This window comes from Zingiber officinale, chromosome 4A (assembly GCF_018446385.1).
Source record: "Zingiber officinale cultivar Zhangliang chromosome 4A, Zo_v1.1, whole genome shotgun sequence".
In the NCBI taxonomy this organism is placed as follows: domain Eukaryota; kingdom Viridiplantae; phylum Streptophyta; class Magnoliopsida; order Zingiberales; family Zingiberaceae; genus Zingiber; species Zingiber officinale.
The window spans coordinates 53,898,164-53,904,869 of NC_055992.1; the positions used below are offsets into that span (position 1 = coordinate 53,898,164).

Sequence of the window (6,706 nt, forward strand, 5' to 3'; positions counted from 1 at the left end):
GATGACCTGTTTGATCAGCTAAAGGGAGCAGCAGTGTTCTCTAAAATAAACCTCAGATCGGGATATCACCAAGTGAGAGTTAAAGAGGGTGATATACCCAAGACCGCTTTCAGGATCAGATACAGATATTATGAGTTCGTAGTCATGCCCTTTGGCGTGATGAATGCTCCAGCTACTTTCATGGCCCTCATGAACAGAGTATTCAGAGAATACTTAGATAAGTTTGTTATCGTGTTCATCGACGACATCCTTATCTATTCCGGAACTCAGGAAGAACACGCAGAGCACCTGAAGATAGTACTGCAGACGCTTCAGCGGAACCAGCTGTACGCCAAGTTCACGAAATGTGAATTCTGGCTAGATTAAGTATCCTTTCTGGGTCACATCATCTCCAAGGATGGTATTATGGTAGACCCCAGTAAGATAGAGGCTGTGAGTAACTGGAAAAGACCTAAGAACGCTAGTGAGATCAGAAGCTTTCTGGGACTAGCAGGCTATTACAGAAAATTTGTAGAGGATTTCTCCAGGATAGCATCCCCACTGACAGCTCTCACCAGGAAGAACAAAAAATTTCAGTGGACAGAGGACTGTGAGAACAGTTTCATGGAACTCAAAAGAAGATTGACTAGTGCACCCATTCTGACTCTGCCAGAAACCACAAACAGCTTTGATATTTACAGTGATGCCTCTAAATTGGGACTAGGAGCAGTACTGATGTAAAATGGCAAGGTGATCACCTATGCCTCCAGACAACTCAAGGACTATGAGAGGAACTACCCTACTCATGACCTTGAGCTTGCAACAGTTGTCTTCGCCCTCAAAATTTAGAGACATTACTTGTATGGAGCTTAGTGCAGAGTGTATACAGATCATCAAAGTCTGAAGTACTTCTTCACTCAGAAGGATCTGAATATGCGACAGCGCAGATGGCTCGAGTTGGTCAAAGACTATGACATAGACATCCTCTACCACCCAGGAAAAGCCAATAAGGTGGCAGACGCACTTAGCAGGAAATCCAGTGCTACCTTACTATCCCTAGTAGCCATGTCACCGCCCTACAAAAGGAGATTACAGATTTTGATCTCGAACTAATAGTTGGGCAACTCTCTACTATTACATTAGCATCTACCCTACTTGGTGACATTCAGACAACTCAGGGACAGGACCTTGAAATTTAGAAAATCAAGCAAGGGTTAGCAGAATCAAAAGGTGGAGAGTTCAGAGTATCTGATAGTGGGGTATTATATTTTAGTGACAGACTATGTGTTCCGGATCAAGAGGAATTACGGAGGGAGATCCTAGACGAGGCTCACAAGACTCCTTACGTGATGCACCCTGGTTCCACCAAGATGTACCAAGATCTAAAGAGATGTTTTTGGTGGCCTGGGATAAAAAGGGATATCGCTAGATATGTCAGTACCTGCCTGACCTATCAAAGGGTCAAGGCAGAACACCAGAGACCAAGAGGAGTTCTGCAGCCTATTCAGATCCCAGAATGGAAGTGGGAGGATATTTCCATGGATTTCATAGTGGGACTACCCAGAACCACAAATGGTTTTGATGCCATCTGGGTAATAGTTGACAGATTGACTAAATCAGCCCACTTCTTAGCTATCAGGATATCCTACTCCATGCAGCAGCTAGCTCAGTTGTATCTCAAGGAGATTGTCAGACTGCATGGAGTTCCACGGACCATCATTTTAGACAAAGACAGTAGATTCACATCACACTTCTGGGAGTGTGTACAGTTAGCGTTTGACACCAGGTTAAAGTTTAGCACAGCTTTCCATCCTCAGACAGATGGTCAGACGGAGCGGTAAATCAGGTACTCGAGGATATGCTCCAAGCGTGTGCCCTTGACTTCAAGGGGAGTTGGTGCAAATATCTGAGTTTAGAAGAATTTGCATACAACAATAGCTATGAGGCTACTATCGGCATGGCACCTTACGAGGCTCTCTATGGGCAGAGGTGTAGATCTCCAATCTGCTGGTATGAAAGTGGTGAACAGAAAGAACTAGAACTCCAGATAGATCTAGTAGCAGATACCACAGCAGCTATACAGCAGATCCGCCAGAGGATAGAGACAGCTCACAGCCGCCAGAAAAGCTATGCTGATACACAGTGTCGACCCTTAGAGTTTTCAGTTGAGGAAACAGTTAAGAAATTGCGGAATAAGGAGGTACCATTAGTAAAAGTTATTTGGAAAAATCACACAGCAGAAGAGGCAACTTGGGCGACAGAAGCTAGTTTGAGGCAGAAGTACCTAGAGTTATTTTAATTTCGAGGACGAACTTTTATAAGGTATGGGGGATTGTAGCGCCCAAAAATTCTCAAATTAATTTTAGAAATATTCTATTATTTTTATGGAATTTTAGAATATTTTTATAGAAGTTTTGGAGTAGCAGAAGTAGCAAAATTCAATAAAAACATAAAACAGCTTAAGCGGGAATTGAACCCGAGACCTATTAGACCCTACGACTTATAGTTGACTCTAGTAACTAAGGGGACCCAGCAGGGGAGGGCGGATCTCCTGGACCAGGAATCCCTGGACCACAAAGCAAGTATAAGACTCTCTCACGTGCAAGGCACGTGCACGCGGCAACGCCAAAAGAGCCCTAGCCTCTTCCAGCGTCGTCTCCCTCCCTCCTGCGCAGCTTCCCTCCCGTGCCTCCCTCTTCGCCTGAGGCCTCCCTCCAGTGCCGACCTCCAGCAAGTATAGCGCCATCTCCAGCGCCGCCTCCTCACAAAAGCACTAGCCTCTCGACATCCAGCGCCGCCTCCCTCTAGCACTGCCTCCATCCAGCATCGCCTCCATCCAGCACTCTAGCCTCTCGAACTCTCCTCCCTCCAGCTACCTCCACCGCCGCTTGTGAAGATCTATGAGACTCGACCTATCAAGAACAACATGTACGGCATGGGCTTTGACCACAGCTTTGGGTTGTGGTTCATGGCACGGTGGCTTAAGCCAGATCTGATGATAGAAAGTGGTGCTTTCAAGGGCCACTCTACTTGGGTTCTGCGGTAGGCAATGCCAGAGACGTGGATAATATCACTATCGCCTCGCCACCCAGAGAAGTATCTAAAAAGGGACCAGCATATGTTGATAAGAATTGCACTTACTTTGCTGGAAAGGAGTTTCTGGACTTTGGCAGTGTTGACTGGGGGAGCGTTTTGATGAAGCGTGGGATTTCTGACCTGAGTCAGGTTCTTGTGTTCTTTGATGATCACCAGAATGAATTGAAAAGGTATGGGAATTTCTCTCTGATTCTCAAACTTAAAAAAGTATGATACAGTCTTTGATATTCAATAACACGATTTATTTTAGGCTATACAGTTTTATATTATGGGATATTTGTTCTTTTTGTTTTCTGGTGCTTCAAAGGATTCTTGTGTGCCATTAATTTAGTTAGTCCTGACAAGCACTGATAAATAGCTACTGATGTCTCTGATTGGAATTTGATGAAATTTTCTGACAATCTCCGTGTATTTCTTTGGCTGGTTTGTTAGCATCTAGTTGTTCATTTTCATAATTTCTTGGACAGATTAAAACAAGCTCTAAATGCTGGTTTCCAACATCTTAATTTTTGAGGATAACTACGGTACTGGATCTGGAGATCATTATTCCTTAAGACATATATGCGACCAATACTATATTAGAGGTAAGTCTCGTAGATCCTGCATTCTCTGTAGATGGTCAAAGCTACTTTTGCATCCTTAATCTAGCATAGATGAGTATGCTCTTTCTTGGAATCTTTTCAAGCAACTAATTTCTTTAGTGTCTTTGTTGGAATCTTATCTAATAACAATTTTCTTTAGTTACTTTTTTTTTAGAGAATTCAAGCTCTTTCTCTGAATTTTAATTGCGCATATAGTTTTTCTCCTTCCAATGATCATAACATACAAAGTGATTAGTGGTAAAAGTCAAACCGTGTTGTCTTTTGCTATACTATACTAATATCAATCAGAAGGATCAAATGTTTGAGTGGTCAATGCTCCTCTTTTGCAGGCTGAGATGAAAAAGATGAGAATGGAATTTTAAGACTGGGTTTGTTAATCCATGTTTTTTTGCTTATGCTTGATTGCTAAATCACAAATCTGCATCCTAAAACTTGAATTGTTGTCAATTGCAATTATGCTCTTTTGTGAAATTTTGATGCCGTCCAATAGCTCATTATGTCATCTGTGATGTGACTATTGTGTTGCAGTTTGTTCTTTTTTGCGTCAAAGTTTAAATAACCTCATATCTTGTCTTCATCGATTATCTCCATGTAGAAAGGTATAAGCATTGAAGATAATCCACTTTGTTTAATTTAGGAGGTGGACATAGCTGCTTCATCGAGAGTGATGAAGCAAGGATCAGGATGACAAGGAAAAGGTTCTAGGAGATAGCTGTGGGCAGAGATGAACTTTGTGGAAATGGTGAAGAATGGTGGGGTGCGCAAGGCTATATGCGAGACGCTTTCAACCATAGCAACAAGGCAATCTCCTATGAAGAACATTTTCAAAACAGCAGGTTTGTGGATTCGGTATTGGATGTTTACTGGGAACTCCCTCCTGTTGCTGGTCCTTCACTTACTCACCAAACAAGGTGCGGCCCTGCCCGTGCCTCTGATCCAATTATCGAAGATGGAAGATTTGGCTTGTTCCAAAGGCTTGGCCTAGCAAAACTTGAAACGTCAGTTTTTAATGGATATACACAAATGGTGTATGTTAAAGTGTCTGCCTCAGCCTCTTAAATCACATGCAGAGCTTTTAGAATCGCTTTCCTTTTGTGTTCTACACAAGGAAATTGAACTAGTTTGTTATGTTGTTTTTCATATTTCCTTCACGTTTCTTGACTGTTCTTTGTACATAGTTTTTTTTCATCTTATTTCAAGTTGAACTATGCAAGCTTGGCTCACCATTAGTAAATCAAATTGATCCTCACGATTGGATTTGAAGCTATAAACGTTATCAGTAACTTTAGTGAACTTGCATTGACGATTTTATCTGGAAGTTGTTCGCAGGGCCAATTCGATAATCTTGTTCCAATCAAATTGAATCAACCATGCAAGAGAAACCATTCAACTTAATGAAAACACGCTTCTAATACCAATGCATACGAGATGATAAGATAATACCTACTACAGCAACTACCAACACAGTCGACGAACTAGCAAGTAAACTAGAGGTTTCACTCCACTCTGGTAAATCACAAAATAAAGACAAGACTAAACAGATATCTTTCAGTTTCTATGAGCCAGTTGCAACTAGTTTGGTCTGCATGTTTTGTTAGTTCCTGCTCTTGGATTTCTCCATGACCCTTGGAGCTACATCAAAATTTACTCAGTTTGTTAGGAAATAGGATACGAACTGTTGCGAATTCTATCAGGCGCAAGATCTGGTCAACCACAAGCTAAAAGTAGGGCTTATCAGCTTAGATTAATTATTGACAATTACACATACTTCAGAGATATTGTAGGGGTAAAAAAACTAAGCTTGTATGTTATCAACCAATCAGAATTTGTTTGATAATTAATGATTGCTGATTAAGAAACAGAAACGAAATGGAAACACATACCAATACCAATTGCATCTGAACCTTTCATGATCCTCAACCTTCTGCATGAATCAGTAAACATGCTGCAACACCAACTACAAAGAATTAGTACTAGTTGAAGTAGAGAACAGTTCCAATCCTGAATCCAATTGGAATATAAGACTGTCAAAATAAATCGCAAAAAAAAAATGTGATAAATCAATTTGATGCAGTTTCGGCACAAAGGCCAGAAATGCATGGAATCTAAAACCATAGGAGACTCTTCTCTTCAATTCCTATTTGACATTGGAATCAAATGACCGATAGTTTTTTCCACCTAACTGACTAGTGAAGATTCGCATAGAATAGATTTAGGATATCAATTCATGGCACTTATCAGATCCTGCTAATATATTGTAGTTTAAATAGAGAAATGAAAAGAACATTATCACATTTGTGTTTAATTTTCATTCTCAGTGCATCTCCAACAACATTAATGTTAATGAGCCGTGTTAACACCAATTACCAAGATATAGCATGTATACTCACCATAGATCAAGATAGCTTACCAATAGTAAAGCAAATAAACATCTTCTCAAGAGCCAGTGAGAGTTCCTTATAGTTGGAATACATTTTGAGGTCAACTTTTCTGAGATATGGAGCTCCATCCATGCTGACCTTGACATAGAGGCATTCCACCCCTTGTTTCACTTCATCATCCTCCTTTTTCTTGGTCGGGTTTGCGACCATTGTGTTCTCTCTATAACTTCGGATCGGTGGCCATCCAACCACTTGTGCCCTGCCACATAAAACAAGTTAGTCATCCCTGATGAAGTAGTAGCTTCTTGTTCATAACCATTCAGAGATGTGCCATCATGAATGATCTGATAGTTCACAAGACAAATGATAAACCAAAAATACAAAGTATTCAACATCTAGAACGGGAGGTTGCCGGAGGCCGCTGGAGGCGGAGGACGGGAGGTTACTGGAGGTACCCGATGCTGAAGGGAGGTGGCGCTGGAGGTCGGCGATGCTGGCTGGAGGCGGTGCTGAAGGTCGGCGATGCTGGATGGAGGCAGCGTTAGAGGGAGGCGGCGCTGGATGTTGAGAGGCTAGTGCTTTTGTGCGGAGGCGGCGCTGGAGGTCGACGCTGGAGGTGGCGCTGGAGATGGGCCTTTACTTGTTGGA

General features: G+C 41.9%; 1 long non-coding RNA gene and 1 pseudogene across 2 annotated transcripts; one reads left to right on the plus strand and one right to left on the minus strand.

Annotated features, from left to right (window-relative positions):
* Positions 1 to 2,870: 2,870 nt before the first annotated feature.
* LOC121973295 lies at positions 2,871 to 4,905 on the plus strand (annotated as a pseudogene).
* Positions 4,906 to 5,346: 441 nt separating this feature from the next.
* LOC121973296 lies at positions 5,347 to 6,502 on the minus strand. 2 transcript variants are annotated; one of them, XR_006109481.1, is made up of 3 exons: positions 6,088 to 6,502; positions 5,561 to 5,622; positions 5,347 to 5,380 (listed from the first exon to the last, which is right to left on the minus strand). It is a non-coding gene; the product is annotated as an uncharacterized LOC121973296 (long non-coding RNA). The 2 variants fall into 2 exon arrangements; XR_006109480.1 differs by having other exon boundaries at positions 5,350 to 5,395.
* Between the last annotated feature and the right edge of the window lie 204 nt (positions 6,503 to 6,706).